General features: G+C 43.7%; 1 protein-coding gene across 4 annotated transcripts in view; it reads left to right on the top strand.

The window, feature by feature from the left end:
- The window catches only part of STRN (striatin), a 2,479,646-nt gene that overhangs the window by 951,271 nt on the left and 1,504,365 nt on the right, over positions 1-24,010 (top strand). The gene's annotated exons all lie outside the window — the stretch shown is intronic.

The following is a 24,010-nucleotide window of genomic DNA, read 5'->3' as shown; positions in this document are numbered from 1 at the left end:
GGGAAGCCACCCTTCCCCCCCTCTGAGACCTAGGACTGAGTTTCCTTATGATTCTTCTGATCAGGACTCTGAAGTTTGTTTCCTCTGATGACCAGGATTTACCCTTATCTGTCTGAGGATTCTGATGCAGAGGACTCTATTCCCTCTGCTTCCCCTCCAGAGGATTTCTCTTTTGGTGAAACCGTGCATACTCTTAGAGAGTATTTTCGCTGGGAAAGCCAGGATTACTCTGACTCTAAAAAGAGGCTTAGGAATTTCTTACTCCTGCCCCAACGCAGGCCTTTGGCTATCCCTCTTGTACTGGACATTGTTGATGCCTTTTCGGAATCTAGCTTGGCCCCTGACTCTTTACCTCCTGCTCCCAGAAAACCTGATGGGTATTACAGGGTTCCTGACTCTCACAGGTTCCTCTTCAAAAATCCTACTGCGGATCCTGAGACCATTTCACAGGGACCCAAGGGCATTAAGGCTACTACTGCCAAAAATCCTACCCCCTGTGATAGAGATTCCAGTTCGCTGGATAGATGGGGTAAGAAGGTATACACTTCTGCAACCTTGGCCATTAGGGCCTTAAACTGCCAGTTTCATATGTTAAAAATATCAGTAGCAAATTATTGGATTGCTTAAACAGAAAATGATGTTGATTCCTGACTGTGCTGAAAATGAAGATTTACAGGATTTAATGCATTCTGCTGAACAAGTTGGAAAACATACTTTGCAATGTGGTTTTGATTCACTAGAGGCATCTTGCAGGGCTGCTGTCACTGGGTCTGTACTTAGAAGGCATGCTTGGCTTAAGGAACAATCTTTGCCAGATCATGTTAAAGCTAAATTGCTGGAGGCTCCCTTAAACTAAGACTGCCTGTTTGGCAACAAAGCAGAAATAGTACTTAAAAAGATAGAGGAAAAAGCTAAATCTATGCAAATTGTTAAAGATTTCCTGCAAGTACAGCCTCCCAGATTTAGTAGGCATTGGCCCTCTAAAAATTGGTCCTTTCCAGCCTCTTCCAGGCCTTCTCAGTCCAAACCCAGAACCCGCAGGACACCCAGGCTTCAGTCCCAAGGTACTCACAGGACTAAGCAGTGGGGGGGTGGCTCCCACTTCCAAAGCAGGGAGAGTGGTAAGACTCCCCCCTGTGGTAAACTGTCTCAATGACTTGACTGTAAATCTTCCAAGCCCTTCACAACTGACTGTTCCTGTAGGGGTAAAGATTGCCCTGCAGGCAAAAAATTGGGAACTCATTACCCAGGACAAATGGGTTTTAAATAGTTTCCCAAAGTTACAGATTCCACTTTCACTCCTTACCAACGCCAAACGGTTGGCCAGATCTACCCCAAATCAGTGGGTAGAGGCTCGAAAGCAAATTCTCTCTCTCTCTCTCTCTCTCTCTCTCTCTCTCTCTCTCTCAAGCATCAGGGCTATTCAATCTGTTCCAGAAGAGGAAAAGGGGATAAGGTTTCTACTCAAGACTTTTCCTGGTGCCCCGAAAAGACAACTCTTGGCATCCTATCCTGGACCTCTCTATCCTAAACACATTTTTGGTGATCCCAAAATTCAAGATGCTAACTGTTCACCAGCTGCTTCCTATGCTAGGAAAGGATGCCTGGTTGACAACACTGGATTTAAAGGAAGCCTACCTGCACATACCAATCAGGGAATCTTGCAAAAGATACCAACATTTCAAAGCAGGCTACAAGCACCATCAGATGTTCATCGTGTTACCCTGCTGCAGTCATCACACTTGGGTTATCCTATCGTCAGGCGGTACCGCAGTCGGCCTGAATTCCAAAGTCTTGGTCTGGCGTCGGTTGCTGTCGCTTCTTCCCTGACGTCAGTGCGCCAGGGGTATATATGATACATCCAACGCCATTTTCTTCAGTCTTTCTTGCCGCGCGGTGCCCGAAGCAGAAGCAGTTCGCAAGTGCCGGTCGGCCGATTCCTGAGATTTTCTAAGTCGAATTTCAGATCCGAAGTCTTCAATAAAGCTAAGTACCCCATTGGGGAAACTTTTCTTGCCTCAGACCGATGTCAGAAAAAGTTGACAATTGTATTTCTTGTGGGAAGTAAATACCTCATAAGGATTTTCATTCTTATTGTATACCTTGCCTAGGCCCAGACCACAACGTCACTGGTTGTCGCTTTTGTGCTAGGTTCAATAAGCGTACTATAAAACGACGCTTTGATTTCGCACGACACTACTTCGGTAGAAAATTTAATTACACCATGCCGTCAGAGCAACCGACTACCGGCGTGCACAAAAAATGCAAAGATAAGGACAGGCAGCCTAGACCCAAGCCAGACTCCGAGGCCTCGGCTGGGCCGGTCTCCGGTTCACCGGTTTTCAGTGAGGCGCCTACGCAGCCCCTGGTTACCGCAGAATTGGAACCAAAGACCGCTTCGGATCCTTTGGCGGAGAGTTCTAGGAGTTCTAGGCTGATGCAGCCATTTTCTTTATGCCCTACCGATGACATTGCAGAAAGAGAAGCCGGTGCTGCAGAAACACCTTCGGTTTCTGAAGGTGTCTTCAGACCGACGACGCTCACCATAAAAACGTATTCTAAGCATAAGACTCCTCTTAAACCAAAAAAGACTGCACTTCAGTCTCCAGTTCAAGGCCCCATGCCTAAGAAACAGATGCTTAAAATGGCTGAAGATTTGATCTCTTTAATCAGGGGTTCCCAACCCCCCACCGACAAAAGGCCTAGACAAGAGAAAGATTATGCCTCCTCTGATCAAGTGTCTATTTCCTCAGGCTCCTCTGAGGAACACGATTACTCCTTTCCTCCTTATGAAGATTCTGATGCTGAGGATTCCATTCCCTCAGCTTCTCCCCCTGAAGACTACTCCTTTGGGGAAACTTTACACACTATGATGGAACATTTTCACTGGGAAGGTCAGAATTACTCTGACCCAAAGAAAAGTCTCAGAGAGTTTCCTTTACTCCCCCAGCACAGACCTCTTACTATCCCCTCAGTTTTAGACATTGTGGATGATGTTTACTTAGAATCTAGTTTAAATCCAGATTCTCTGCCTCCTGCTCCAGCCAAACCAGACAGATATTATAGAGCGCCTGACTCCCACAAATTCCTTTATAAAAGCCCTGTTGCTGACCCAGAGACTATCTCCCAGGGTCCCAAAGGGGCTAAGGCTTCTATGGCAAAAAATCCTGTACCCTCTGAAAGGGACTCCAGAGCACTAGACAGGTGGGGGGAAAAAGGTTTATACCTCAGCCACTCTAGCTATGAGAGCACTAAATTGTCAATTTCACATGCTAAAATACCAGCAATTTCTAATGTCTCAAATAAGACAAAAAATGAGCACACACCCTCAACAGTCTGAATTGAAGGAAATTGCAGGATCTGTTGCATGCAGCTGAACAGGTGGGCAAACATACTTTACAACGTAGGCATGCTTGGTTAAAGGAACAAACTCTGCCTGATCATGTTAAAGCAAAGCTTCTAGATGCCCCCTTACAGCAGGATGTCCTATTTGGAGTTAAAGCAGAAGAAGTCTTAAAGAAAATGGAGGATAAGGCAAAATCTATGCAGACTGTCAAAGATTTCTTACAGGTTCAGCCCCCTCGCTTCAGCAGAAATTGGCCAACAAAAAATTGGTCCTTTCCAGCTACTGACAGACCTCAGAGGGGTAAATACAGATGCCCAAGAGGCAGAGGACAACCACAAACCCACTACAATTCTCTACAATGGGGCACTGCAACACAGAAGGGAGAAGACAGGCCCCAAACTACTAGAAGGCAAACACAATGACTGAAACCTCATATGGCCAAGCAACACTCTCTTGGCAGCTCCCTTGGGAGGAAAATTAGCACTTTTTTCAGACAACTGGCGCATCGTCACAACGGACAAATGGGTCCTAGGCATAATTTCACAAGGATACAGATTCCATTTCCACACCTTGCCAACGAAAAGAGGAATGCCACACCTGCCACAAAATCAATGGGCAGAGGCACAAAAGCAAATTACAGCTCTCATGGACATGAGAGCCATTCAACTGGTACCTGCACGGGAGCAAGGCCAAGGATTTTACTCAAGACTCTTTCTAGTCCCCAGAAAGGACAATGCCTGGAGACCAATTCTGGACCTTTCAATTCTAAACACCTTTTTACAAGTACCCAAATTCAAGATGCTAACACTACAGCAGCTTCTTCCCATGTTGGGCAGGAAAGCATGGCTAGTAACGTTGGACCTCACGGAGGCATACCTGCATGTCCTTATCTGACAAAACTGCAGAAAATACCTCCGTTTCCTTGCAGGTTCAACCCATTACCAATTCTCTGCACCGCCCTTTGGCTTATCCACTGCGCCCAGGGTTTTCACAAAATGCCTGGCACCAGTAATTGCATACTGCAGACAAAGAGGAATTCAAATATACCCATACCTGGACGACTGCCTCATCCAAGCAGAAAGCAAGGGCATCCTCTTACAACATCTGGCTTTTGTAAAACATCTAAGTTGCCTAGGGTACACAGTAAACGAAAAGAAATCAAAACTAGTACCCTCACAAAATATGACATTCCTGGGTGCCAGCTTGAATACAACGGCCCAGAAGGCTTATCTGACGCCAGACAAACAACTACAACTGACTCAATATTTCAAAACAATGGCAACAAAGACCCAACTCCCTGCAAGAAAAATTCTGCAGGCCTTGGGCTTCATGGCATCTTGCATACTACTAATACCATTTGCAAAGCTGCATATGAGGAAATTACAGTGGTACCTAAAAAGCGTATGGTCTCAAGACAGCCACAGCTTGGACACTGATATCTCTCATTCCCTGCCTTCAACAAGAGTTTCTATGGTGGTCACAGGCATGTCACCTCAACAAGGGTCAGCCTTTCACCTTGCCCCCAGCCAGGCAAACTATGACAACAGCTGCATCGGACTATGCCTGGGGGGCACACGTGGCAGGACAAGTGCGTTCAAGGCATATGGACTGCAGATCAAAGGAATCTGCACATCAGTCAAAAAGAAATGCTAGCTGTACAGAATGCCCTGACAGCCTTCAAGAACCTCTTGCATCCAGGACAGCTTACAATAAGGACGGACAACACCACAGTAATGTGGTACATAAACAAGGGGGGTACACAATCCTACCCTCTATGCAGACAAGCAATGACCTTGTGGAACACTGCACTGGCTTACCAAGTTCAGCTACAAGCTCAATTCCTGCCAGGAAAAAAGAACACATTGGCAGACGACCTCAGCAGAAACATCATGGTTCCCCACGAGTGGAAACTGGATCCACAAGTATTTGCAATTATAACTCAAAAATGGGGCCACCCAGACATAGACCTGTTTGCCAGCCCCCAAAACTATCAGCTAACAAAATTTTGTACAAGGACGCTCCACCATCAAGCTTGGAAAGTGGACGCACTCTCATTCAGTTGGAAAAACCTGACAGTATATGCCTTCCCTCCATTGCCCCTTCTCACAAAGATGCTACTGAAAGTCAGGAAGGAGAGACCCAGAATGATACTCATAGCCCCAGACTGGCCACGCCAGCACTGGTACCTACTACTAAGGAATATGGCCCAGGGCCCACCTTGGATTTTACCACAAATTGCTCATTTGCTCACACAGCAAGACAATCAGATTCTGCACAGCCAGCTCAAAACCTTAAATTTGGCTGCATGGCAAATCACCTAAGCAACCAGCCAGCTCCTCTTCCTCAAGCAGTTATGGATGTTATTCTGGAAGCTAGGAGGCCCAGCACCAGGAAGGCCTACTCGGACAAATGGAAAAGGTTTTGCACCTGGAACCAAGCTAAAGGCCAGAATACCCTTCAACCTCACATACCTCAGATTCTACAGTATCTAACTGAGATGTTGCACAAAGGACTTTCCTTTTCATCTATTAAAATCCACGCCTCAGCTATTTCAGCCCACTACAACACGGATCCTCCCTTATTTTCACATCCGCTTCTAAGGCAGTTTCTCAGAGGGGCCAAAAACATTAGGCCCCCCAGGAGAGCACCTAAACCAACCTGGGACCTCAACTTCGTTCTGGAAAAACTTACGCTACCTCCTTTTGAACCAGCTTTCTCTGCTGATCTAAAGTTTATATCATGGAAGACTGCCCTGTTGCTAGCAATAACTTCAGCCAGAAGGGTCTCAGAGCTTCAGGCACTAATGGCAGTAGAGCCTTTCCTCATTTTCCATCAAGACAGAGTTTCTCTACGAACTACTCCCTCCTTCATGCCTAAGGTGGTATCCAGTGTGGCTCTAAATCAAACCATCCACTTACCCACCTTCTTTCCAAATCCACAGAACAAAGGAGAAAGACTCCTGCACTCCTTGGACATTCACAGGCAACTACGTTACTACTTGGATAAAACTAAGGTTTTCAGAACATCTGACCAGCTCTTTGTATCCTATGCTGCAGCTTCACAAGGGAAGGCTATATCAAAACAGACCATTTCCAAATGGATAGGACATTGCATTAGTTTTTGCTATGCCCATCATGAAAAACCAGATGTTCTTCATCTCACATTGCTGCAGTCCTAACACTTGGGTAGTCCGCTGTCCCTCGGTCGGCCTGAATATCAGAGTATAAGGCTGACGTCGGTCAAGGCGCATTTGACTGACATCAGAACGTCAGGGTACAAATGCGCATGACCGACGTCATATCCTCAGTCTTTTTTGCCGCATGGTCCGATGCAGAAGCAGTGTTGCAAGTGCCGTTCGGCGTTCTGAAATTTTTCGAATTCGGAGTTTCAGACCGAAGTCAGAGTTGGTTAAGTACCCGTTGGGGAATATTTTGTTTTTCTTGCCTCAGTGGTTTACCGGATGTCAGAAAAAGTGAATAACTGTATTTCTTGTGGGAAACAGATTCCGCATAGGGACTACCATAATTTGTGTATACCTTGTTTGGGACCTGAGCACGACGTTGTTGGGTGTCGCTTTTGTGCTAGGTTTAATAAACGCACTATAAAGCGAAGGTTGGATTGTGCCAGGTTGGTCTTTGGGAAGCGGTGCAATTACAATATGCCGTCAGATGCTCCGCCGCTTCCTCAAAGAAGCGCAAGGACAATGCAGTTAAAGCTAGGTTAGAGGAGTCGTCCAACCGGACGCCAGTTCTTTAGAGCGTCAGGGGAACCGGTGGTTCCGACGGAGGCCTCTCTGGAGTCCCAGGGAGAAACTTTGATTTTACAGGATGTGGCCTCCCAGGAGGCAGGTCAGGCTACAGGGCTTCTCAGATTACTTTACTCCCTCCCTTTCTAAGGTGTCTAGGCCCTCTTTCTGCTTCCAAGGCTTCTCCTAGAGGCAGGTCTAGTTTAGCTGCTGTGGGTGTCACTCCTAGTTCTTCAGGTTCTGTGCCCAAGAAGCACATGCTTAAAATGGCAGAAGATTTAATTACTTTAATTAGAGGCTCTATGCCCCCCCTGATAAGAGGCCTAGGATGGAGCCAGTGTTGGGGGATTATGAGCAGGCTTGGATGTGTCTGAGTCTTGGCTGAAGACTTGCAGGAGTATTCTCATTATTCTGATTCTGATGTTGATGATTCTACTCCTTCTGCTTCTCCTCCTGAGGATTTTTCTTTTTCAGAGACCCTTCACTCCATGAGAGAGCACTTTAAATGGGAAGGTCAGGACTTCTCTGACTCTAGGAAAAGGCTTAGGGAATTTTTGTTTTTACCCCAGCATAGGCCTTTGGCTATACCTCCTGTTTTGACTGTGGTGGAAGATGTGTTTGCAGAGGCTTCTTTTAATCCTGATTCTTTGCCTCCTGCTCCTGTTAAACCGGATAGGTATTACAGGGTTCCTGAAGCTCATAAGTATCTTTTTAAGAGTCCTAGGGCAGACCCAGAAACTGTTAGCCAGGGGCCTAAGGGTGTTAAGGCTTCTGTTGTCAAGAATCCGGTTCCTGCAGATAGAGGCCAGGGCCTTGGATAGATGGGGAAAGAAAGTTTATACTTCTTCCACCCTAGCCATGAGAGCTTTGAATTGCCAGTTTCACATGTTAAAATATCAAAATTATCTGCTTTCACAGTTGAAATCTAAGGTTGATGCTCTGGCGGAAGGTATTGATTGTAAAGAGTTACAAGATTTAGTGCATGTTTCTGAACAGGTGGGTAAGCATTCTTTGCAATGTGGTTTTGATGCTGTACAGGCCTCCTCTAGGGTGGCTGCCACTGGGTCAGTTCTTCGCAGGCATGCCTGGCTGAGGATCAAAATTTATCTGACCATGTTAAAACTAGGATTTTGGATGCCCTTTGCAATCTGATGTCTTGTTTGATTCTCCTGTTGAGGCAGTTTTAAAGAAAATGGAAGACAAGGCTAAGTCTATGCAGACTGTTAAAGATTTTTTGCAGGTTCAGCCTCCAACGTTTAGTAGAAATTGGCCTACTAAGGGGTGGACGTATCCTTCTTATGATTCCCAGTCTAGGGGTAGATCTAGACGTGGCAGGGGCAGAGGTCAGGGCTCTTTCAGGCCTAGAACTGGGGGTTCTCCTGCACAGTCTTGGTGAGGGCAGGGGTCAGTCCTTTCGTAAACAGACCCAATGACCTACCTTTTCAGCTGCCAGAACCTTCTCGCCTGGCAGCACCTTTGGGAGGAAGGTTGGCACTTTTCAAAGAAAATTGGAGTTTGATTACCCAAGACAGATGGGTGTTGGATATCATACATCACGGGTACAGGTTTTATTTCCATACCTTGCCTCCTTTCAAAGGCATGCCAGACATTCCTCCTCAACAAAGAATAGAGGCTCACAAGCAAATTTCTCTGTTACTCCAAATAGGGGCCATTCAGCCGGTTCCTATGCCAGAAAGGGGCCTAGGATTTTATTCTCGCCTGTTCCTTGTACCAAAAAAGGGGAACACGTGGAGACCAATTTTGGATTTATCTATCCTCAACACTTATCTGGACATTGCCAAGTTCAAAATGTTGACGTTACAACAACTTTTACCTCTGCTGGGCAAGGATCACTGGATGGTAACTTTGGATCTCAAGGAGGCTTACCTTCATGTTCCTATCAGACTAAGTTGCAGGAAATATCTGCGTTTTCGGACTGGGACTTCTCACTATCAGTTCTCTGCATTGCCCTTTGGCTTATCTACTGCGCCCAGAGTATTTACAAAAGTTCTGGCTCCAGTGATAGCTTTCTTCAGGCTAAAAGGAATACAAATCTATCCTTATTTGGACGATTGCCTGATTCTGGCTCAAGGAAAGGACGAGCTTCTTCGTCATTTGGAATATGTGATAGCAGTGCTAAGATGCCTGGGGTATTCTGTGAGCGAAATAAAGTCCAGTCTAGTACCCTCTCAAGACATGTGCTTTCTGGGTGTAAGACTGAATACAGCATCCCAGATGGCCTTTCTAACCCCGGACAAACAAAAGAATCTTTCCCTTTACTTCCATCATCTTTCTCTTCAGTCCGGGCTGACTGCAAGGACAGTCCTTCAAGCCTTAGGGTTCATGGCATCTTGTATTCTGGTGCTTCCCAATGCCAAACTGCATATGAGGAAGTTGCAATGGTATCTCAAAAATGTATGGACTCAGCACTGCCAGGATCTGGACACTGTCATTCAAATAATACCTTGCATTCAAAAGGAATTTTTGTGGTGGGCTCAGGAATGTCACCTAAACAAGGGACTCTCTGTGACCCGGCCAGAGGCGAGTCAGATTCTAACAACAGATGCCTCAGACAAAGCTTGGGGAGCTCATCTAAGCGGAAAGTGGATACAAGACAAGTGGCCTGTCAGACTACTGCATCTACATATCAATTTGAAGGAGATGTTAGCAGTCCAGTTTGCATTAATAGCTTTCAAGGATTTACTTCTTCCAGGGCAGGTGTTGATTCTAACAGACAACACAACTGTCATGTGGTACATCAACAAGCAAGGGGAACACATTCTTATCCTCTATGCAGGCAAGCAATGATTTTGTGGGAGACTGCTCTCAGTTTACAACTAAGTCTTCAGGCAAGGTTTCTGCCGAGCACAGAACTCCTTAGCAGATGTGTTAAGCAGGCAATCATGGATCCCCACGAGTGGAAACTGGATCTTCATGTATTTCAGAAATTGACAGTGTCCTGGGGAACTCCAGACATAGATCTGTTCGCTTCTCCACTAAACCACCAGCTGCCAAAGTTTTGCACGAAGAGGTTTCATCCCACAGCTTGGAAAGTGGATGCTCTTTCTTTCAGTTGGACAAATCTTCATGTGTATGCCTTTCCACCTCTGCCTCTCCTCCCAAAGGTACTTCTGAAGGTCAGACAGGACAAGCCAAGGATGATTTTGATAGCTCCAGATTGGCCTCGACAGCACTGGTACCCATTACTGAGAAGTCTAGTACGGAAGCCTCCATGGCCTTTGCCTTTGATTCCACATCTGTTGTCCCAAGAGGACAGCCATCTGCTCAATGTCAAGCTTCACTCTCTTCACCTAACAGCCTGGCATATTCTGTTTTAAACCATAGAGGGTCTCAACTTCCACAACAAGTTTTGAATGTGATTTTGGAAGCTAGAAGGCCTAGTACAAGGAAAGTGTACGCAGATAAATGGAAGAGATTTTTGTTTTGGAGTGCAGCTAAGGATTTGGATGTTTCTGAGCCTGATTTAAGTGTGGCTCTTCAATATCTTACTGAGTTATTGCACAAAGGTTTGTCCTTCTCTTCTATTAAGATTCATGCTGCAGCAATTTCAGCTCACTATGACTGTGACCCACCATTGTTTTCTCATCCTTTGTTCAAGCAATTTCTTAGAGGGGCAAAGAATATAAGACCCCCACGAAGAGCTCCTACTCCTGCTTGGGATCTCAATTTTGTGTTGGAGAAACTCACTCTACAACCTTTTGAGCCTGCAGCTACTGCTGAGTTGAAATATTTGTCATGGAAGACTGCTTTTTTGTTGGCCATTACCTCTGCAAGAAGGGTTTCTGAATTGCAGGCCCTTATGGCAGTTGAGCCTTTCTTAATTTTTCATAAGGACAGGGTATCTTTACGTACTAATCCTTCCTTTATGCCTAAAGTGGTTTCTAGTGTGGCTTTAAACCAAACTATTCATTTGCCTACTTTTTATGCAAATCCCCAAAATAAAGGGGAAAAGATTTTGCACACTTTAGATGTACACAGGCAGTTGCGATATTATTTGGACAGAACTAAAGGGTTCAGACAATCTCAGCAGTTATTAGTTTCTTTTGCTTTGTGCTCTCAGGGCAAGCCCGTGTCAAAACAAACTATTTCTAAGTGGATTGGATTTTGCATTGCTTTCTGTTATTCCCATCATGGCAAAGAGATTCCAGCTGGGATTAGGCCTCATTCCACTAGGGCTACTGCCACTTCAACAGCTTTTTGAGGGGTGGCAACTAAGGATATTTTGGAGCCAGCCACTTGGAGTTCAGTGCATACCCTTTCTAGGCATTACCACCTTCCACTGTACTCTAAATCCAGGGCTGGTTTTGCCACTGCTGTGTTGCAGGGCATTTTGGCAGCTCCTGCTTCTATATGATTTGGCCATCCTCCCTTACCTCTGCTTTGGGATTCTACCCAAGTGTTAGGACTGCAGCAATGTGAGATGAAGAACATAGTACAGTTTTGTACCTACCATAAATGTAGATGTTCAATGATCCACATTGCTGCAGTCCAATTTACCCTCCCTCCTTCCCTCTGTAGTGTGAGGTGGTTGTGTGGGTTGAGTTATCCATCTGAGGTATATTGTGCATATTGTATATATGTTGTATATATTGTACATATTTTTGGTATTAGGCTGGTTGGTTGTTTAGTTGTTGTCTTTGGGTTTGGACCTTTCTTTTTAGGGTCTTCTGACATCTGGGGCAAGAAAAGACTGAGGATATGGCGTCGGTCATGCGCATTTGTACCCTGACGTTCTGATGTCAGTCAAATGTGCCTTGACCGACGTCAGCCTTATACTCTGATATTCGGGCCGACCGAGGGACAGCGGACTACCCAAGTGTTAGGACTGCAGCAATGTGGATCTTCGAACATCTACATTTATGGTAGGTACAAAACTGTACTTTCCTGCTACCATAAGGCCCCACTCTACCAGGGCAGCAGCTGCATCTGCAGCCTTACTCAGGGGGGGTGCCAACCAAGGATATTTTGGAAGCTGCAACTTGGAGTTCAGTACACACCTTCACCAAATACTACCACTTACCACTTTACTCTAAGACTAGAGCTGGCTTAGCCACTGCAGTTCTGCAGGGCCTTCTAGCCTCCTCTAACCCTGTTTGACTCCACCTCCCATCCTTAGCTTTGGGAGTTTACCCAAGTGTGATGACTGCAGCAGGGTAACACGATGAACATAGTACAGTTTTGTACCTACCATAAATGTAGATGTTCGAGTGTACACCCTGCTGCAGTCCAGGTTACCCTCCCTCCATCCCCTCTGACCTAACTAACTAAAACTTTACAATACCTTTGTGATGTATTTGCTTACAGCTGGAGGGATGTTGTGCTTGTGCTAAACATTTTAGATTGGTACTAATTACTGACCACCTTTTTGGGGGCACCTGACATCTGGGGCAAGAAAAACTGAAGAAAATGACGTCGGATGCATCATATATACTCCTGGCGTACTGACGTCAGGGAAGAAGCGACAGCAACTGACGCCGGACCAAGACTTTGGAATTCAGGCTGACTGCGGGACCACCTGACGACAGGATAACCCAAGTGTGATGACTGCAGCAGGGTGTACATTCGAACATCTACATTTATGGTAGGTACAAAACTGTACTTTGACTGCAACATACGTAAAGACCCAAAAACGAAAAATACACACACAAAAGCTTCTTCCACTGGAAAATTTAATGAACGATCTGGTACCTCGGCAATTCGCCTTCAAAGGATCACAGTTCAATAGATTTCAGCATCAGCCTTATATACCATTTAAACATCAATTATTCAATTAATCAAATGATGCAATTTCTATTAAGAAGTAAATTTCACCTTAAAGTGATCTCTAAAACAGAATATATGCATACTTTCAAAGTGTTTTAAACAAAATGTTTTAAACAAACTTCACTTAAAACAATTAAATCCAACAATAATTATAACAGCTTATGATAGTTGAAATAAATGTTATAATACATAAATACAAATAAACATTATAAATATGTGAAATAAATATAAATATGTAGATAAATATACTTGATATTTGATATTAAATATATTATAAAGCCAGTTCCTGATTCAACCCATAAGGCTTCAAAGTGTTGATTTTAATAATCATTCTAGTCTCCAATTCCAAAAGTTTACCTACAACATCATCTCCTCTAGAGATAAAAGGTCTTCCTAGTACACTGAATGTTAAACTATCACCACACCCCCCATGATGATCAATAAAATGCTTTGCCACAGGACTGGAAAGGTTGACATTTCTTATATCTTTAAGATGTTCAAGCACCCTGATTCTAACCATTCTTTTGGTTTGTCTCACATACCAAACATTTGAACAAGAACACCCCAAAATGTACACTACACATGTGGACCTGCAGTTAAAGTATTCCCTATGAGTATGTATGATATTATTGAAACTATCTACATTCAAAACCCTAGAACAAATACTGCAAGATCCACATGCAAAGGTGCCAGTTCTGATAGAAAATATATAACCCTTTTGTCTGGATTTAAAATTGAAATTCAAAATTTCTTTTAAATTCTTTCCCCTTTTGAAAGAAAAATTAACAGTATTAGGAAATAACTTGCCAATTACTTCATCCTGATAAATTAAATACCAAAATTTTCTAATAGTAGAAGTCATTATTTTGTGAAAAGGGGTGAATTTCATTACAAAGAATACTTTCTCAGCATCAGTTTTCTCAGCAACATTATTGATAGCTAAATGTTTGGTATCTTCTGCTAGTATGCTCACTTGCCTGTCCATCACGACACCGTAAAAGATGATCATAATCATATCCCCTTTCCAACAACCTGGAAAGTACTATATTCAATTTCTTATCCAGCTCTTCTTTAACACTCGTATGACTACGGATTCTTTGAAACTCCCCTGAAGGCAACGCATTAATCAAATGCTGGGGATGCATACTAGTAGAATGTAAAAACATATTAACTGATGTTTGTTTCCTATAAGGTCTGAAATGTATTTTATTATCCATTTCAAAAAGAGTGAAGTCAAGGAAATTAATCTCACTCCTATTGAACTCATAGGAAAATTGTAATTTATGTTCATTGTCATTCAATGTAGTAAAAAAAATCTAAAAACTCGCAAATTTCCCCTTTACAGATGAAAATTAAATCATCTATGTATCGCTTATACATGATCACATTATTTTTGAAAAATTCACTCAATATATGAATTTTCTTTCAAAAAAGTCCATATAAATAATGGCATATGATGGCGCATATGCCGCACCCATTGCAGTGCCTTTGATTTGTAAGAAGAATTCATTATTGAAACAAAAATAACTGTGTGAGACAAAATTCCAACAAATAAACCAAAAAAGAAGTTCTAGGACCTTCACCCAGCATATGTTGAACAGATTCAATTCCCCACTGTTTATCAATATTGGCATAGAGGGATTTAACATCAATAGTGACCCAATAATACTCATGGTTCCATTCTAAACCAGAAATGTAATTAATTAAATCCTGTGTATGCTTGATATGAGCCACTACTCTCTTCAAATAATCCTTCAACTGGAAATCCAATAACAAATTGACGTTTTCAAGAAAAGAACCAATCCTAGATATGATGGGTCTACCTGGTGGTTCTGACAAATTTTTGTGAACTTTGGGTAAAGCATATAAAATAGGCACAGTAGGTTGACGTATATACAATTTTTTAACATTGTTCTGCGACAAAAACCCCAAACGTTCACCTTTTTCCAAAATGGATAACAATTCACTATTATATGTCAGAGTAGGATCATTCTCCAGCCTCTTATATTCATCAGAATTAGACAACAGTTTCCCCACCATGGAACAATAATTTATTTTGTCCATGATTACCCAGTTTCCGCCTTTATCGGCACATTTAAATATGTAATCCTTCTTACATTTTTTCAATTCTTGTAAGGCATACCATTCATCCTTGCTTAAATTATAATGCCTTTTTTCTCTACAAAACTTCCAAAAAGAAAGTTCTAATTCTTTAAAGAGAACCTTTTGAAAATTGGAAATCGCAGGCACTGCAATGTGTGGAAAAAATTTTTTACTATCAGCATGTTTCAAAATAGGAAAGGGTAATTTACCATAACCAGTGTAAAAGGAAGCATCCTCACTATTCTTAACAGAATTAATGTTATCTACAGAGGAGAAATATTCATCACTGATGTTATTTTCATCCCATTCATAGTTATAAACTGAAAGATTTAACAAACTGTCATCTAAATCAGAATCACTAGACATTTCTTGCTCATCATTACACAATTCAAGCATACTTGTTTCATTAATTTTAGCAAAAAATACCCTTAATAACAGTTTTCTAACAAAACTTCTGACCTCAAAATAGATGTCCGCTAAAGAAGGGAAGAAAGTGGGTACAAACTTACTGCCCTTATTCAAAACTTTGAGCATGTTGTCATTAATAGACAAACTAGACAAATTAATACATTTTAAACAATGCGTTTGTACAGTCAATTCAGACAGACCTTCATTTGAATCTGTTCCGCCCTTTCCTTCCGTTTCTCCTATTTCCACCGCTGGCTGTATCATTCCGAAAGTTCACGTTAGTATCAGAAAAGTCATCATTAGCAAGTTGATTTTCTCTGTCAGGAACTCTACTGTGTGTTACAGTCCTTGCAAAAGAAACATTCTTAGTCGAATTCCCCTCTCCGGAAGACACTGATGAAGCTGACACACCTCTCCGTTTAGAGCCGCTGCTCCAACTCCTGCCCCTTGATTTATTACGTGTGTTACTCGTGCCTTCACGTTGCCAATTAAACAAAATGCCTGTCTCGTAATCTTTGAGGTCACGAACAAGCTTGTTTCTTTTTCTAGATACAATGTCATTCTCAAGTTTCTGTATTTTATCACTAATCACCAGCATTTGTGTTCCATAGTTAGGCTCAGACATCAAGCCCTCTTGCAATGACATGATTTCTTTTTTAATTTTTTCCTGCGATCTCACATTATGCTTAATCAAAATATTAAGCCAACCAACAGTGCAAGAAAGGGAAACTTTCTTCCATTCATTGAGTAAATCAGACTCATCCTCACTAAATGGTGTTGCAGGTAACTTTTCAATACGCAACCCCCGAGGGGTAATGTCCAAACTAATATTTTTCAAGTAAGCGCGTATCAAAATATAAAGCAGCTTCTTTGGACATTAGTTTATTTAATTCAGCGAAGCGTTCGTCTGCAGCAAAATTACTTCCCCCAATGTTCCAAGGGTCAGAACTAGAGTACTTTTTGTCACGTTCTGTAAGAATGTCTTTAAATAAGAATAAATCAACCATGCGGCTCTGTTCAGAGCCCGCATTACGAGACGACATTTCAGGTGAAATAAAAAAGCAAATACCAGTAGAATTCAGCCAAAATTCAGCAACTGCAACATACGTAAAGACCCAAAAACGAAAAATACACACAAAAAAGCTTCTTCCAGTGGAAGAAGCTTTTTTGTGTGTATTTTACAAAACTGTACTTTCTCTGCACTGCCATTTGGCTTATTTACTGTGCCCAGGGTATTCACAAAGTGCCTAGCTCTAGTCATTGCATTTTGCCGGCAAAGAAATATCCAAATATAGCCATACCTGGACGATTGTCTAATTCAGGCAGAAAGCCAGGACATACTATTGAATCATCTGGCGTTTGTACAGAAATTAACTTCTGTGGGGTACAGCATAAACGAAAAGAAATCACATCTTGTACCCTGCCAACAAATTGTATTCCTGGGGTTCATGACCTCCTGCATTCTCCTAATTCCATATGCAAGACTGCATATGAGGAAAACTACAATGGTATCTAAAAAGCCTATGGTGTCAACATTCTCAGGATCTAGAAGCAATGATTCCTATTATACCTTGTCTACAGATAGAGTTCCTTTGGTGGGCAGACGCCTGCCACCAAAACAACGGGCTGCCATTCACTTTACCCCCTGCCACCCAAATCCTAACAGACGCATCAGACTATGCATGGGGGAGCTCACTTGGCAGGGAAGTGCATTCAGGGCAAATGGAACCAAAGTCAAATGCACCTGCATATCAATCAAAAAGAAATGTTAGCTGTACAGAATGCTCTGACAGCCTTCAAGGACCACATTCTTCCAGGGCAGTTAATGGTAAAGGCTGACAACACCACTGTTATGTGGTACATAAACAAGCAGGGGGGAACCCACAGATACCCTCTCTGCAGACTAGCCATGGCTCCGTGGAACACAGCCTTGAGCTACCAAGTGCACCTACAGGCTCAATTCCTGCCAGGAAAGCTAAATACACTGGTAGACGAACTAAGCAGAAGTCTCATGGACCCACACAAGTGGAAACTGGAACCAAAGATATTCAACATTTTGAGAAACAAATGGGAGAGCCCAGATATAGACCTGTGTGCCTCCCCACAGAACTACCAATTGGAAAAATTCTGCACAAGGACTCCCCACAAACAAGCTTTGAAAGTGGATGTCCTGTCCTTCACCTGGAAAAACCTATCAGTTTATGCCTTTCCCCATCTGCCTCTCTTCTCCAAGGTACTACTAAAGATCAAACAAGACAAACCAAGGACTATACTGATTGCACCAGACTGGCCACGCCAACACTGGAACCCCCTTTTGCACAGTGTGTCACTGCTGGCACCTTCCTCAGACCCTGCCCTGCTGTCCCAGCAGGAGGGCCAGATGTTCTTCATTCCACATTGCTGCAGTCCTAACTATTGGGTAGTCCGCTGTCCAGTCGGCCCGAATACCAAAGTATATGGCTGACGTCGGTCAGGGCGCATTAGACTGACGTCAGTACGTCAGGGTACTAATGCGCATGACCGACGTCATATCCTCAGTCTTTTTTGCCGCATGGTCCGATGCAGAAGCAATTTTGCGAGTGCAGGTTGGCGTTCTGAAAGTTTCTGAAGTCAGAGTTTCAGACCGAATCAAAGTTGGCTAAGTACCCGTTAGAATATTTTGGTTTTTTCTTGCCTCAGTATTTAACCGGATGTCAGAAAAAGTGAATAACTGTATTTCTTGTGGGAAACAGATACCTCATAGGGATTATCATACTTTGTGTATACCTTGTTTAGGGCCTGAGCACGCCGTTGTTGGATGCCGCTCTTGTGGTAGATTTAACAAACGCACGTTTAAGAGAAGGTCAAACTGTGCCAGGTTACTCTTTGGGAAGCGTTGTAATTATAAAATGCCGTCGGATGCTCCGACGCCCGCTTCGGGCAAAAAGCGCAAGGATAAAGCAGCAAAGCCTAGAGTGGAAGAACCGACAGTCCCTGACGCCGGTTCTTTAGAAGGCTCAGTGGAGCCGGAGGTTCTGCCAGGTGTTTCTTTGGAGTCTCAGGGAGAGACTTTATTGTTACAGGATGTATCCTCTCAGGAAGTAGGCCAGGCTGAGGGGGCTTCTCAGGTGGCTGTTCTTCCCTCTCTTCCTAAGGTGGTTAGAGCCTCCCCCTCTGTTTCCAAGGCTTCTTTGAGAGGCAGGCCTAGTGTAGCTTCAGTGGGGGTTTCTCCTAGTGCTTCAGGGTCTTTGCCTAAGAAACATATGCTTAAAATGGCAGAGGATTTGATTACTATGATTAGAGGTTCTATGCCCCTCCTGATAAGAGGCCTAGGGTGGAACCTGAGTTTGAGAGTTTTGAGCACTGTTCGGAGGCTTCTGAGTCTTGCGCTGAAGACTTGCAGGAGTATCCTCCTTATTCTGATTCTGATGTGGATGATTCTACTCCTTCAGCTTCTCCTCCTGAGGATTTTTCATTTTCAGAGACTCTGCATTCCATGAGGGAGCATTTTAAATGGGAAGGTCAAGATTTCTCTGATTCCAGGAAGAGGCTTAGGGAATTCTTGTTTTACCCCAGCATAGGCCTTTAGCTATACCTCCTGTTCTGAATGTGGTGGAAGATGTTTTGCAGAGGCTTCCTGAATCCTGATTCTTTGCCTCCTGCCCCAGTTAAACCGGATAGGTACTATAGGGTGCCTGAAGCTCATAAGTATCTTTTAAGAGTCCTAGGGCAGACCCGAAACTGTCTCTCAGGGGCCTAAAGGGGTGAAGGCCTCTGTTGTTAAAAATCCTGTTCCTCCTGATAAAGAGGCAAGGGCTTTGGATAGATGGGGAAAGAAAGTGTATACTTCTTCCACTTTAGCCATGAGGGCATTGAATTGTCAGTTTCACATGTTAAAATATCAGAATTACCTCCTTTCACAATTGAAATCTAAGGTGGATGCTCTGGCAGAAGGTATTGAGTGTAAAGAGTTGCAGGATTTAGTTCATGTGTCTGAACAGGTGGGTAAGCATTCCTTGCAGTGTGGTTTTGATGCTGTGCAGGCCTCCTCGAGGGTGGCTGCCACTGGTTCTGTTCTTCGTAGGCATGCCTGGTTGAGAGATCAGAATTTAGCTGAGCATGTTAAAACAAGGATTTTGGATGCTCCTTTGCAGTCTGATGTGTTGTTTGGTTCGCCTGTGGAAGCAGTTTTAAAGAAAATGGAGGACAAGGCTAAGTCCATGCAAACTGTTAAGGATTTTTTGCAGGTGCAGCCTCCGAAGTTTAGTAGAAATTGGCCTATTAAGGGATGGACTTATCCTGCTTATGATTCCCAGTCTAGGAGTAGGTCTAGACGTGGTAGGGGCAGAGCTCAAGGTTCTTTTAGGCCTAGGACAGGGAGTTCCCCTGCTCAGACTTCTGGTGAGGGCAGGGGTCAGTCCTTTCGTAAGCAGGCCCAATGACCTGCCTTTTCAGCTGCCATAGTACATTCTCGCCTGGCAGCACCTTTGGGAGGAAGGCTGTCTCTTTTCAAAGAAAATTGGGATTTAATTACCCAAGACAGATGGGTTCTGGATATCATTCACCACGGTTACAGGTTTTATTTCCATACCTTGCCTCCTTTCAAAGGCATGCCAGACATTCCTCCTCTACAAAGAAAAGAGGCTCACAAGCAAATTTCTCTGTTGCTCCAAATAGGGGCCATTCAGCCAGTTCCTGTGCCAGAAAGGGGCCTAGGATTTTATTCTCACCTGTTCCTAGTACCGAAGAAGGGGAACACGTGGAGACCAATTTTGGATTTATCTATCCTCAACACTTATCTGGACATTCCCAAGTTCAAAATGTTGACGTTACAACAGCTTTTACCTCTGCTGGGCAAAGATCACTGGATGGTAACTTTAGATCTCAAGGAAGCTTACCTTCATGTGCCTATAAGACTAAGTTGCAGGAAGTATCTGCGTTTTCGAGCTGGAAATTCTCATTATCAGTTCTCTGCGTTGCCCTTTGGCTTATCCACTGCGCCCAGAGTATTCACAAAGGTTCTGGCTCCAGTGATAGCTTACTTCAGGCTAAAAGGAATTCAAATCTATCCTTACTTGGACGACTGCCTGATTCTAGCTCAAGAAAAGGAAGACCTTCTACAGCATTTGGATTATGTCATAGCAGTGCTAAGATGCCTAGGGTATTCTGTGAGCGAAATAAAGTCCAGTCTAGTACCCTCTCAAGACATGTGCTTTCTGGGTGTGAGACTGAATACAGCAGCCCAGATGGCCTTTTTAACCCCGGACAAACAACAGAATCTTTCCAGTTACTTCCATCAACTATCTCTTCAGTCCGGGCTGACTGCAAGGACAGTCCTTCAAGCCTTAGGGTTCATGGCATCTTGTATTCTGGTGCTTCCCAATGCCAAACTGCATATGAGGAAGCTGCAATGGTATCTCAAAAATGTATGGACACAGCACTGCCAGGATTTGGACACTGTCATTCAAATAATACCTTGCATTCAAAAGGAATTTTTGTGGTGGGCTCAGGAATGTCACCTAAACAAGGGACTCTCTGTGACCCGGCCAGAGGCGAGTCAGATTCTAACGACAGATGCCTCAGACATTGCTTGGGGAGCTCATCTAAATGGAAAGTGGATACAAGACAAGTGGCCTGCCAGACTACAGCATCTACATATCAACATGAAAGAGATGTTAGCAGTCCAGTTTGCATTAATGGCTTTCAAGGAGTTACTTCTTCCAGGGCAGGTGTTGATTCTAACAGACAACACAACTGTCATGTGGTACATCAACAAACAAGGGGAACACATTCTTACCCATTGTGCAGGCAAGCAATGATTTTATGGGAGACTGCTCAGCTTGCAACTAACTCTTCAGGCAAGGTTTCTGCCGGAGCACAGAACTCCTTAGCAGATGTGTTAAGCAGACAAATCATGGATCCCCACGAGTGGAAACTGGATCTTCATGTATTTCAAAAATTGACAGTGTCATGGGGAACTCCAGACATAGATCTGTTCGCTTCTCCACTAAACCACCAGCTGCCAAAGTTTTGCACAAAGAGGTTTCATCACACAGCTTGGAAAGTGGATGCTCTTTCTTTCAGTTGGAAAAATCTTCATGTGTATGCTTTTCCACCTCTGCCTCTTCTCCCAAAGGTGCTTCTAAAGGTCAGACAAGACAAGCCAAGGATGATTTTAATAGCTCCAGATTGGCCTCGGCAGCACTGGTACCCATTCCTGAGGAGTCTGGTAAGGAAGCCTCCATGGCCTTTACCCTTGATTCCACACCTGTTGTCTCAGAGAGACGGTCACCTGCTCAATGTCAAGCTTCACTCTCTTCATCTAACAGCCTGGCATATTCTGTTTTGAAAGACAGCAGGTCTCAACTTCCTCAACAAGTTTTAAATGTGATTATGGAAGCCAGGAGACCTAGTACAAGGAAAGTGTACGCAGAAAAATGGAAGAGATTTTTATTTTGGAGTGCAGCAAACAATTTGGAGATTTCTGAGCCTAATTTGAGTGTGGCTCTTCAATATCTTACTGAGTTATTGGACAAAGGTTTGTCTTTCTCTTCCATTAAGAGTCATGCTGCAGCAATTTCAGCTCACTATGATTGTGACCCACCATTGTTTTCGCATCCTTTGTTCAAGCAATTTCTTAGAGGGGCAAAGAATATAAGACCCCCGTAGAGCTCCTACTCCTGCTTGGGATCTCAATTTTGTGTTGGAGAAACTTACTCTAGAACCTTTTGAGCCTGCGGCTACTGCTGAATTGAAATACTTGTCATGGAAGACTGCTTTTTTGTTGGCCATTACTTCTGCAAGAAGGGTTTCTGAGTTGCAGGCCCTTATGGCGGTACAGCCTTTTTTGATTTTTCATAAGGATAGGGTATCTTTACGTACTAATCCTTCCTTTATGCCTAAGGTGGTTTCTAGTGTGGCTTTAAACCAAACTATTCATTTGCCTACTTTTTATGCAGATCCTCAAAAAAAGGGGGAAAAGATTTTGCACACTTTAGATGTACACAGGCAGTTGCGTTATTATTGGAGCAGGACTAAGGATTTTAGGCAGTCTCAGCAGTTGTTTGTTTCTTTTGCTTTGGGTTCGCAGGGCAAGCCTGTGTCAAAACAAACTATTTCTAGGTGGATTGGGTTTTGCATTGCATTTTGTTATTCCCATCATGGCAAGGAGATTCCAGTTGGGATTAGGCCTCATTCCACTAGGGCTACTGCCACTTCAACAGCATTTCTAAGGGGGGTGGCAACTAAGGATATTTTAGAGGCAGCTACTTGGAGTTCAGTGCATACTTTCTCTAAGCATTATCACCTTCCTCTCTACTCTAAGTCTAGGGCTGGTTTTGCCACAGCTATTTTGCAAGGCATGTTGTCAGTTCCTGCTTCCTTATGATTTGCCAGCCTCCCTTACCTCTGCTTTGGGATTCTACCCAATAGTTAGGACTGCAGCAATGTGGAATGAAGAACATAGTACAGTTTTGTACCTACCATAAATGTAGATGTTCGAGGATCCACATTGCTGCAGTCCAATTTACCCTCCCTCCTTCCCCTCTGTGTTTACGGGTGGTTGTGTAGGTGAGGTTATATTCTGGTAATTTTGTATATATTGTACATATTTTTGGTTCAGGTATGTTGGGAGTTTTTGGTTTTGGCCTTATCTTTTCAGGGTCTTCTGACATCTGGGGCAAGAAAAGACTGAGGATATGACGTCGGTCATGCGCATTAGTACCCTGACGTACTGACGTCAGTCTAATGCGCCCTGACCGACGTCAGCCATATACTTTGGTATTCGGGCCGACTGGACAGCGGACTACCCAATAGTTAGGACTGCAGCAATGTGGATCCTCGAACATCTACATTTATGGTAGGTACAAAACTGTACTATTCTGCACCTACAGCTTCAAACCCTGAACCTGGCAGCCTGGCTTAATTACCTGATCTCTTCGTTACCATCCCTCAGTACGCAAGTGTTGGATGTCACTTTGGAGGCAAGGAGGCCTAGTACTAGAAATCCTATGCTGAAAAATGGAAAAGATTCTGTTCCTGGAACCAAACTCAGGGGATGGGCACAGCAGTGCCCAATTTGCCTCAGATTCTTCAATACTTAAACCGAATGTTTCACAAGGGCATTTCTTTTTCCTCCATCAGAATTCACGCCTCACCCATTTCAGCTTATTACGGCACAGAACCACCCCTCTTCTCTCATCCACTGCTGAAGCAGTTCCTCACAGGGGTCAGAAATTTAAGACCACCCAGGAGAAGCCCCTACTCAAGCCTGGGACTTTAACTTTGTATTGGAAAACTCACTCTACCTCCTTTTGAGCCAGCTGCAAATGCACAGTTGCAATTCCTTTCTTGGAAAACAGCCTTCCTTTTAGCCATCACTTCAGCAAGAAGTGTGTCGGAATTACAGGCCCTCATGGCAGTGGAGCCTTTCATAATTTTTCATGCGGACAGGGTGTCCCTCAGGACCAATCCCTCCTTCATGCCTAAGGTAGTATCCAGTTTGGCCCTTAATCAGTCCATTCATTTGCCAGCCTTTTCTAATCCACAGAACAAAGGGGAATGAATACTGCACTCCTGAGATGTGCACAGACAACTTTTATTTGGACAGGACTAAACCTCAGGAAATCTGAACAGCTGCTGGTTGC

This window comes from Protopterus annectens, chromosome 1.part2 (genome assembly GCF_019279795.1).
Source record: "Protopterus annectens isolate FY-2018-M chromosome 1.part2, PAN1.0, whole genome shotgun sequence".
Taxonomy (NCBI): domain Eukaryota; kingdom Metazoa; phylum Chordata; order Ceratodontiformes; family Protopteridae; genus Protopterus; species Protopterus annectens.
This window is presented reverse-complemented; position numbering and strand designations above follow the sequence as displayed.